This window comes from Martes martes, assembly GCF_963455335.1.
Source record: "Martes martes genome assembly, chromosome: 11".
Classification (NCBI taxonomy): domain Eukaryota; kingdom Metazoa; phylum Chordata; class Mammalia; order Carnivora; family Mustelidae; genus Martes; species Martes martes.
Window position 1 is genome coordinate 66,897,771 of NC_137899.1, and position 12,242 is coordinate 66,910,012.

Sequence of the window (12,242 nt, forward strand, 5' to 3'; positions counted from 1 at the left end):
TGACTGTATGTTGGTACCATCGTTGTTATATTTGAAGAAACAGTATATCATATATAAGATTAGTAATCTTTTTTTTTTTTTTTTTTTTTTTTTTAGAGAATGAGAGCAAAAGAGGGAGCACAAGCAGGGGAGTGGGAGAGGGAGAAGCAGGCTTTCTGCTGAATGGGGAGCCTGATGCGGGGCTTGACCCTAGGACTCTGGGATCATGACCTGAGCCGAAGGCAGATGCTTAATGACTGAGCCACTCAGGTGCCCCAGATTAGTAATCTTAAATGTATAATAATTTCACTTCATAGAAGCTGACTCCTGTCTACAGCCATACCACCCTGAACATGCCCGATCTTTTCTGATCTTGGAAGCTAAGCAGGGTCAGGCCTGGTTAGTACTTGGATGGGAGACCACCTGGGAATACCAGGTGCTGTAGGCTCGTTTGAAAGTAAATCCTAAGGATGATGAAACTTTGTATTTCTCTATATGTTTTAAGAAGGTGAAAGGCAGGATAATGGATTCACTGTCCTTGACAAAGAAAATTGAGTTAATACTTTGTCTTTTTTGTACTGTTCATTAATTTTTGCTACTTATGTTCAACTCCTGTTGTTTTTATTTGGGTATTGAATATTAGATTCATTGAATTAGCTCTGAAATAACTCCTTCATTGGAGGCGAGAATACTTTATATCAATCGACTGGAATGTTTTACCAGACAGTCACTTTGTGGCTGTTTGGAAATATCTGTGTTGTGATAGTTTAAGTAGTTAAAGCATGGTACAAAGTCTGCAGACTTGATGTTTGGTAGAGTTGGTTAACTTGCCTGTTTCTGGTTGAGTAGAAGCATAGTATACCCAACTCGCAAATTGCTACTGTGAAGCAGAGGTCAGTCTAGATAGATGGATGGATAAAACATGCAGAACATACCTTTCCTTTTATAGGGCAGTTAACATGATCATTATATGTAAAGAAATACTAAATCTTACCTTATATAACATTTATGATCTTAAATGACAGACTGTAAACAAATATAAGATCTTTTTGTAATTTGTAAGAAAAATTTCTAGGTCTGTTAGGAGAACTCTAACAATTAAATTTTGCAATATTAAAATTTTAGTTTGAAGAATGACTTCTTGAACATATACTTAGTAGAGTAATATCTCGGGATCAAGGCCAGATATTTGGTTTAAAAATCTCGAACATTTTTCCAGGTGAAAAAAAATTCAAGTCAGCTGAAATGATTTTAGAGGAAATATGCAGTCTCTGAAAGTATCTTATTAGTTTGTGAAATATAGCTTTTGTCTTTTCTTTTTCTCAATATGACTTCAGCTGAGATTAAAGGAGAATGGGTGTTAATATCCTGACCCACTTCACCTTGAATGTTATTGTTTAATTAGCTGTCTGTGTATAGACTTGTTGAATGCAAGGAGTGAATCTTTTTATCTACATAGTTGAGTAGTGTCTAACACATAGTCACTTTTTAAGTAAGTGTCTAATACTTGGTGGTTTTTTCTGACTTTAAGCCAAATATAACAGTATTGTTTGCAAATCACAGAAAGCTAAAGCTAACCTTGCTTTATTATTCTTAACTGTGGGTTCTTCCTTATAAGCTAATTCCTCATTTTTTTTTTAATTTAAATTTTACTTAGTTAACATACAGTGCAATAATGGTTTCTGAGAATTAAATGACCGTCACATACAACACCCAGTACTTATCACAAGTGCCTTTCTTCATACCCATCACCAATCAGGCCATCCCCCATCAACCCTCAGTTTGTTCTCCATCATTAAGAGTCTCTTATGGCTTTTTTTCCTCTCTCTTTTTTTCTTTGCCACCTTCCCATACATACATCTGTTTTCTTTCTTAAATTCCACATATAGGTGAGATCATACGGTATTTATCTTTCTCTGACTTATTTTACTTGACATAATATACTCTAGCTCTGTCCACATCATTGCAAATGGCAAGATTTCATTCTTTTGATTGCTGAGTAATATTCCGTGTGTGTGTGTGTGTTGTGTGTCACACATATATGTACATACACACATATCTCACATCTTCTTTATCCATTCATCAGTGGATGGACATTAGGGCTGTCTCCATAGTTTGGCTATTGTTGATGATGCTTCTGTAAACATCAGAATGCATGTAGCCCTTCGAATCTGTATTTTTGTATCATTTGGATGAATACCTAGTAGTGCAGTTGCTGGATCATAGGGTGGTTCTATTTTTAACATTTTGAGGAACCTCCAAACTTCTCCAGAGTGGCTGTACTAGTTTGCATTCCCACCAACAGTGCAAGAGGGTTCGCCTTTCTCCACATCCTTAGCAGCACCTGTTGTTTCTTGTGTTGTTAGTTTTAGCCATTTTGTAAGTCCTCAGTTTTGAGATATAAACTCAGAATAGTTTTAGTTTTTATAAGGATTCTTGATTTAGGACTTATAAATTGATACAAACTGAAAATCTGTATTAACATTTGATTTCTTTATGAAACTCCTTTGTTGGAAAACCTTTATCCAGTAACCTTGCCTCAAAAAAGCAGAATTTATTGAGTATTTATTTAAGTGCCTTCTTTGTATCAGGGAGGCATAGTGTATATTTCCATATCGTAAAGGAATTTATAATTTAGACAACATAAAGTACACATAAAAAGATAAGTAACATTTCTAGGAAGTATATATGAATCAATGGAGTCATACAAAAATTAAGGGTCATAGAAGTTGAAGGGTTTGGAGAACTTGTCCCTGGTTAGAGATTATTTCTGCCTTATTTGAGGAGGAGAGGTATTAGGACAGATTTTTAAAGAACAGAATTGGGATAGACATTGAGTGGGTGGTCCACTTGGGAAGAAATAGCCAATACCTGCATAACCTTTTATGTGTCAGTCAGTGTTCTGAGTATGTACCTAACTCATACAAACCTTAACAATAATCCTGTGAAGTCGGTATTACTATCCCCATTTTAGAGAGGGAGAAACTGAGGCTAGAGAGATTAGGTTACTTGCCCCTGGTCACATTGCTAAGCAAATGGTAAAACCAAACTCAGTCTACTTCTCAGTCTGGTGTGTTCTTAAGTACTATGCAGAGGCTCATTTGAGGGTATTGGATAAAGTGTGCCCAGTATGCCTTGAACTTACATGATTTCATCTGGATGTTATGTTTTTCCAAAAAAAATGAAAGAGACAGAAATGAGAGGGAATAGTGGGGCAGGAATGATTGAGAATTAGAGAATTTAAATACTTGTATGAGCAGTTTTTTTCTGCCATTGCACTGGAATGAGCTGGGCAGGCATGAAGTGGGAGAGGTGAATTTTCTATTTCCCCAGTCATTTTCAGCTCCCACGTACTTTCATATTGTGAATATTTTACCTTGCTGAATGTTAGTGTAGTGACAATATGGTGCACTAATATAAACTAGTTACTTTATATATTTTCAGACACAAATATCTGTGTTGGTGTAGGAAGAAAAACAGGTTGTCAGTTTTGTATGTAATTGTGGTTTATGCATGATACAGGGTTTTCAAGATTAATTTGCCCTGAACATTGATTTTACCCATAAGATATGACATTATAATAGTTGAAAATTAGGCTGGAAAGGTAGGCTAGCCTAGATTTTGAAGAACTTGATTGCCACCAGGATAAATAGATTGGAATTCTTGATTTTGAATCTTTATTTGAAAATTTAGTTTAAAACTCAGTGTCAGGCATATCAAATAATGAAGACACTTAGGTCTATAATTCAGCAAAGTGTCAAACAGATTAAGGCTTAAATTTGACCGTCTCTTGTGTGCTTCTTAATTAGACTCGACTATGCTGAGAAGTAAAATGTTAATTATAAAATCCTAATTTTACTAGAATTCTCAAGGATTTTAGAACTCAGACTATGGATTGCTTTATCTTACCAGAAAATATTTTTTAAAACAAGTGATATTAAATCTATTATTTTGAATTTTTTTTTTAAATTGAAGTATAATTGACCCTACAGTATTATTAGTTTCAGGTGTACAGTACAGTGAATTGACAGTTCTGTGCATTACCGTGATAAATGACCTTATCATCTGTTACCATACAAAGTTATGACAGTATTATTGATTGTATTTCCTATGCTGTACTTTTCATTCCCATGACTTATAACTGGAAATTTGTACTTTTAATTCTTAGAGGATAAAATCCACAGTTCTGTCATTTCTGCAGTTTTGAACTTCATTTTTATGGTAGAGGTTTTCTAATAGTGTTTGTCATGATATATTTGACCTATACCAAATGTCTTTAGTAGCAGGATTGACATCTCTATTTTTGTCAATGGGAAGGAACTTACACTGCTGTGGCCATTTTGGGGATTCAAGTTTATCATAATGTGTTTTTTGTATGTGACTTATAAGCTAAAGTTTAGGAGGTGTATAGTTGGTAATAGGATATACATTGTCTGTCATAATTGTCATTTTCTCTCACCTTCATGTTGGTGTTTGAATTGCAATAACATCCAGAGTTGTTTGGAGAAACTGAAAGGTAATATTGACTCATTTTGTTTTTAGGTTGTTCGGCATTCTGTGATATTATGTGTAATTCTGAATTTAAGATATGTTGGAGACTTGAAATGCTTTGAGTAATATTTCAAAAATTTCTTCCTTGAGCTCTATTTTTATTTTACTTTTGGTAATAAAAGTAATCGATGATTGTGCAATGTTGTGAATATAGAAGAACCACTGAATTGTACAATTTAAAGTGGTGAAATTTATGGTATGTGAATTTTATCTTACTTACAAGAAGTAACTTAAAGCAGAGAAAGTTTTGGGAAAAAAGAAAATCACATACGTCCACATATCCACTATTTTAATTTTAAAATTCGTTCTAGGTTTTTCATCTGTGTATTTTAAGATGTGCTTTTGTAATAAAGATAATGTGTTTCATTCATAAAAATTAGGAAATGCAGGAAAGCAAAATGAAAATAAATATTACCAAAACCTGTCACTGAGTTATCTATCTGTGATGTTCTGTGATTGCTCTCTAAAATAAGCAGTAAATTGTGATCATCTTTTGATGTTAGTTATTCTTTGATAAACTAGCTATGCTTGTGTCATAGACTTTAATGGTTTGTATAGGTTGGGTATTCCATAATTTGCCATGTTGTTCAACATCAGGATAAATTTTTTTTTAAAGATTTTTATTTATTTATTTAACAGAGAGATACAGTGAGACAGGGAACACAAGCAGGGGGAGTGGCAGAGGGACAAGCAGGCTCCCTGCTTAGCTCCCTGCTAAGCAGGGAGCCTGATGCAGGGCTTGATTCCAGGACTCTCACCTGAGCCTAAGGCAGATGTTTAATGTCTGAGCCACCCAAGCATCCCAGTCAGGATAATTATATATAAAAACGATTATAGTTCTGTCTGTCCTTGTATTTTTAATCAGTTCCTTAAGATAAAGCTTTGGAAGTTTGAATTCCTGTGTTTAAGGGTTTTATTTTATTTATTATTATTGTTTTAGATTTTATTTATTTATTAGAGAGAGAGAGAGAGAGCGAGCGAGCACAAGCAGGGGAGAAGTAGTCCCTGCCGAGCAGGGAGCCCAACATGAGGCTTGATCCCAGGATGCTGGGATCATGACCTGAGCCAAAGGCAGACGCTTAACAGACTGAGCCATTCAAGTGCCCTTAAGCATTTTAGTAGATAATGCCAAATTGCCCTAAAATAGTTTGTATACCATTTTGCCCACTTACCTAGTGTTGACAATACTCTTTTCTGTGCATACTCTCAATGATGGGTATTATAGTCTTTTTTTTTTTTTTTTGCAATCTAATGCCTAAAAATTGGTATCTTATTTTCATTTGTATTTTATTGTTGCTGGTTAACTTATTATTTTTTTTCTAGTATTTATTTTTAGTATTGATTCTTTTGTAAGTATCATGTTCTAGTTTAATTTAAAAAGCTCTGCTCATTTTTTTTTCTTTAATAAGATACAGGACTCCAGGGTATTTATTATTATTATTATTATTAATAAGTATTTAGTAGTAGTATTTGTTATTAGGTATTGGCATTTTTTGCCAGAATTTTTTCTGTGTTGTGTTTTAACTTGATTTTATGTTGTCCATGAAATCTTTTTTCTTATGGCTTTTGTTCTTGATGTCTTCCTGCTTGGTTCGAGGTTACTGGAAATTCCACTGTATTTTATTTAAGTATATAGACTAAAGGTTTAACTTTTTATTCTATAATCTTAAATCCATATGGGTGTTTTTTTTTTTTTAAGATTTTATTTATTTATTTGACAGAGATCACAAGTAGGCAGAGAGGCAGGCAGAGAGAGAGGAAGGGAAGCAGGCTCCCTGCCGAGCAGAGAGCCACATGCGGGGCTTGAACCCTGGGATCATGACCTGAGCCAAAGGCAGAGGCTTTGACCCACTGAGCCACCCAGGCGCCCCGGTTTTGTTTTGTTTTTTTTTTCTTTTCTCTCTCTTTTTTTTTTTTGATGTGAGACAGGAATTTGATGTTTGTTTTATTTTTCAAATGGTAAAGTAGTTCTCCCCAAACCATTTATTAGAAGCTTGATTTTTAAAAGATAATATGTGCGTGGTTGGTTCTCTTTCCAACCTTTGGTTTATTTCATTCAGTAGTTCTTCCTTATATAAATACCGCATTATTAGAGTTATAAATTTCAGTAATTATGTCATGACTTGTGTAGGAAGGTGACTAGAGTTTATGTTAATTTAGGGAGATAGGCAAACTATGTAAAATAATTACAGATTATATTATTTTCTAGGAAGAAAATAAACATGGTGGGATCTGTTTAGAGTTATCAGAGCAGATCTGCCTCTCTGAAAAGAAGACTTTTCTGTAACAATACCTGAAACACATGAAAATTAGGAAATACTAGAAAGAAGTAAAAATGATGAGATAATTATCATTACTATTTTGCTGTAGTTATCCTCAATATTTTACTTTTGACAGTTGCATAATATTTCCACCTGTGGCTATCTCAAATTTTAACCATTGCTTTTTCATTTGATATTTGAATGATTTGCTCTCTTTGATCTCATAGTAATGCTACAGTAAAAATTTATGGAATGGAAAATTTGGTCAGCATTTTAACTATGATGTTTAGTGGCTGCGTAATATTCTTTTTTTTTTCCCCCAAAGATTTTATTTATTTATTTGACAGACAGAGATCATAAGTAGGCAGAGAGGCAGGCAGAGAGAGAGCAGAGGAAGCAGGCTCCCCGCTGAGCAGAGAGTCCGATGCGGGGCTCGATCCCAGGACCCCGGGATCATGACCTGAGCTGAAGGCAGAGGCTTAACCTACTGTGCCACCCAGGCGCCTGGCTGCGTAATATTCTAATCTATGACTGAATATACGGTAATTTTTGTAGCTTAGCTCTCCACTAATGGACATTAACTTTGTTTTTACCCCTACCCTGTTACAAATAACATGGCAGTGAAGATTCTTAAACACACAGGGTTTGTGTATGTGTGTTGGGAAGCAGAGGGCAGTATCTTTATTGATTTGTTGATAGTCCCTGAAGTAGGATTACTGTAGCAAATTGTTTCAACATTCTGTGGCTCTTGGTACATATTGGCAAATTGTTTTCTTAAAAGTTTGTTCTATTAACCCTATACTTTTAAAAAAGAGAAAATATTTTCTGCCTAATTTGAGATGTATAGTATAATTGAAGGTGGGCCTATTCATTCCCTAGATGCTGAAGGGAAGAATGTAAATGTAGTTGAAGACACTGTAAGGGAGTAGTAAAGGAGGACAAAAGTATACAAGTGAACTACAACATTAAATGATAACTGGCATAAGAAATATACAAACAGCATAATGCGGGAGTTAGAGAAATAAGACTATGGCTAAAAAGCAGACCACTGTCTTCAATCATACACTACTATTTCCTGGGAAAATGGTACATGATATTTTTAGTAGTCAGAATATCCACATTTTAAACATTTAATTCTTTATCTGATTTACTTTCAGCACTTTAATTGTGGAAAAGTATAATTTAAAAAAATGCAAAGCAGTTTTATAGACTGGGAGTTTTTCAATCTTGTAACGGTATAATGCCTGGATTGACATACATAAGAAATGTACTCTGGATTATATCCCCGTTTCATTTAGTAGGCTTAAAAAAAAGTCATTCAGTGTGATTTTTAAAATATATATAGGTTAATCCTTGAATTATAATTCTTAATCTATTTTGACTTCTTTTACATGTTCTATCCTAATACAGTCTTTGAAAATATATCATAGTCTATTGAAAATAGGGAGGTGAGTGGAGGGTTGGGGATAAAAGAGTACACTTATGATTAAAAACATGGCCACCCTTTTAACAGCCTTTCTGAGAGCACTAAAATAAATCTTATAGTAAATGGGGCTGAATTAGAGAAGACCGATGAGAATGCTGATGTTTTCCAGCCATAGGGGAATTGTTTTCTTGATATTGAATATATTCAAGATTCATTAGATAGATGGACTGAAATAAAAGTTATGAAACACTTGTTTATTTTAATTACTGGACTTTGGGACAGAAAAGAGGTTGCACAGTCTATCAATATTAAATTTTTAAAAAGGTTTATTTGAGGGGGGAGCAGTGGGAGAGGGAGAGAAGCAGACTCCTCCTGAATTTGGAGCCGTACATGGGACTGGACACCACAACCCTGAGATCATGACTTGAGCTGAAATCAAGAGTCATATGCCCAGCTCAAGCCACCCGGGAACCCCTATCAATATTAAATTTTAAGAAGACTGGGCACTATATGCAAAGAAAGGTGCTTAGGACTTTGAAGACAAGGTAATGAAGGGAGCCCTTGTCAGTGCAAACTTCTTTACAGATTTTTCACATAGGAGAGAGTCTTTTAGTGTGTGGTTTTTCTCTTGGCATGGCAGGGTGCTATTTCTTGATCCTTAAGGGGCAATTTTGAAATCATCCATAATCTAGGGCGTGGAGATCAGGTACTATTAGTTGGTCAGGTGGGTCCATCCTTTTCCTAGGTAATTTTGTCACTTGTCTCTGAAATCGTTTTAAATATGAAATGGTATTAATGTCTTCTTTGGAGCTATAACTAGAGACAGCTCAGCACCACAGGAGGTCAGAATTTCCCCTTCATACTCTTAGTACATTTTTCTTTCCCGAGCATTTAGAAATTGAGTGGTTTCTGTGTTAGTAACCAGGTTTACTCTGTTCCAAAGCAGGAAGTTCTCTCTCATTTCATGCTTTAGTATGCAGCAGGAAGATTTTGTTGGAAAGATAGTTTTATGCTAATAAACCATACTTGTTTCACCATTGAGCTTCAGAACATAAGAATTATTTTAAAGGTTGGAAAGACATAACCTGTCTGCCATGAAAGACCTTACAAAGGTGGTTAAAGTTGGGAAAGCCAACCTTGTTAATTTTATTTAAATTTTCTGTTTGAATAAAAAGAAACATATTTAAGTATATAATTTTCATGCATTTACATTTGAGTTTTTTAAAAATATATTTTACTATGTAGGAGTGATAATTTAAGGCAGTAGCGAAGTTACTGAAGATTCCAAATCGGATTTTTTAGGGGAAATGGGGGCAAACAAAATGAGTTCACTGACTAAATTTCCTGAAATAAAACTGAGATTTTTATTTATTTATTTATTTTTTCGGGATAGTTTGTGATATATAGATTCTCCAAAGGAGTTGTTATTTATCTAAAAAATTGGGAACTATAGGTACAAAGTATTTTATGTAATTAGAAGCCTGTGGCATTGATTTATAGTGATTCTTGTGCTGAAATAATGTTTTAATTAATTTTGAAACAGCTCTAAGTTACAAATACAGTATATAAGCACAAAAGTTACAAATACAGTATATAATTTTCTTTCCTTCCCCCTGCAAACATTTGAGATGCATGATAATTGTGTGTTTCCCTACCTTGGTATATTCTCTTATATAACCATAAAACACTATCAAAATCAGAAAATAACAAATGTATGTTTCTATACATACATATATGCTTACATATGGACACAGGAATGTTCATTTACATTTATATTAATCTGTATCTATTCCTCTCTACATTTGTATTCTGTTAAGTTCACACTGATATTTCCAATTTCAGTTCGTTTCCTCGGGGTCCTTCTATTTTTCATCTTTTCTTTATTAGTGTTTTCTGAGATAAGAAACCATTATCCTAATATGTTTACTTACTTGATCAGTTATGCCTGGAGATAACTAATCAGCTATATTCCCCAGGCTCCTCCCCTCTCATCTCCGATGCAGTGACCCTGCTCACCCCTCTCAAGTGCTATGACACTCTATACCACGCTAGTCTTCTCACATAGGTGCCCTCCTCATCCTGTTTAGGTTCAGGTCTTCTCCCAGGACACCTTTCGAAGCCATCTTCATTTTGCAGTCTCTAACACACTGCTCTTAGACCACTGTAGCTCTCCTTCCAACATAGTCTCCTTCCTTTCTCAGACCCAGATAATGATTTTTGGACTGAATTTTCAGGGAGGAAAGTGGAAGAGAAATAGCTGAAATAATTTTGAAGGCTTTAAAAACTTATGTTTAATTATAGAATTAACTGGCCTATAAGTAGAAGAAATAATTTGACTTTTTTTTTGATGCTGAAAAGAAAGGTAGTAAAATTATAATTTGGGACTGCCATAAAAATGACTAATGGGGATAAAACCTTGGAACTTTTAGCTTGAGAACTTTTAGTTGGCCTCCAAATTTATTAACAGTTGAGACAAATAGGTTAATATTTAGAAGGAACAAAACTTTAGACTTGGGGACTTCTGTTCTTGCACATAGAACCCTCAACTAAGCAGATGATAGTGCATGTCAAGGAATCAAATGTGAAGGATGTTTTGTGGTTCATTCTTAACTAAAGCTTTTATGATAGGAGACTGAATTGTTTATTATGTTACAAGTGGTAATCATTATAGTAAAACATAATGGTGAGATTTCCATAGTACCTTGTCACAGTTCTAAGAATAGATTTTAATTGAATGATCAGTAATCACCTGATAAAACTGATCAGCAATAAAGTACTAGGAATTATGGATTAATAGGATAATATAAAAATGAAAATAACCACTTCAACACTCAAAGGAATTTCCAGGGAAATGCATGCTACTAATTACAATTTAATTTAATAAATGCTTTCGTAGTACACATTTAAAGTGCCATGTAAAGAGTCAGGGGAGTTATTATTTGGGCTTAATGGGGATAATATCTTATTTGTCAGATGGGATAGAGTTCTGAAACCAGTAACTCTCTGTTGTGCTTAAATTTCAAATGACTAATTCATTTTGACAATTTTGTAAAAGAGCTAGTTACAGTTATGCTTTTATTTATGTTTTTAGCATATAATAAAAATCAGGTTTCTATATTTAACATAAATCTACTTTCTAATACTTAATACAGCAACTACTGTATTAAAAAGGAATATGTACTTAGCCTGGTTTTAAATTCGAATTTCTGCCACAAATGAGCTTTTTGACCTTGGCTAGGTCACTTTTAATCTCAGTTTCTTATCATACATTTATCAGACATTTTCTATCTAGATAAACAGACATTTACCTAGTTAGGTTTCTAAGTTAGGCATAGGGCTAAGATTAAAAAAGAGAGAGAGACATACCCCCTTAGAATCTGAGGATTTAGGATGGTGGTAGAGTGGAGACAGTTGGACAATAATACCGTCTGCTATGTGTAATTACTCCTTTCTCACAGAGTGCTTGAGATAATTGTATATATGAATGTACTTTGTATATATAATGAATATATAATGTATCTACTAAATCTGTTAATAAGTAAAATATTAAAATCAAATTTTTACTTTAAAATATTTTTACTTAAAATATTAATTTTAAGCATGTATTTAATTAGCACATTTTTATGCCTTAATTTAGTTTTAAGATCCAAATATCTGTGATGAGGAGAAAAGAAAGGTCGGGGTGGTTGAGAACAGTATGGCAGCTAAGAGGCTAAATACTTGATTAATTCTTACTTTGAACTTTTGCTTTGGCTAAACTCCTTTGATACAGACATTCAGGGTATACGTGTTGTCCTTTTACTTTGCAATTCAGTATAGCAACAGAGCTCTTTTCTGGTGAGAGTCAGACTTAGCTAATTTGAAAGATGGTTGAGAATTTGCTCTTATTTCCCATTTTAAGCAAGGTAGCTTGCATTCTTGTTAACAAAATATGATTTTTGTGTATGCCTGTTCTGTGCATTTCAATAAAAATGAAGCTTGGGTTTTGTTCAAGTTACTTATGTGACATTACTAATTAGTCTTAA

At 34.0% G+C, this 12,242-nt stretch overlaps 1 protein-coding gene across 1 annotated transcript in view; it reads left to right on the plus strand.

The window, feature by feature from the left end:
• The window catches only part of SEPTIN7 (septin 7), a gene marked incomplete at its 5' end in the record, with an annotated part of 112,623 nt that overhangs the window by 35,276 nt on the left and 65,105 nt on the right, over positions 1-12,242 (plus strand).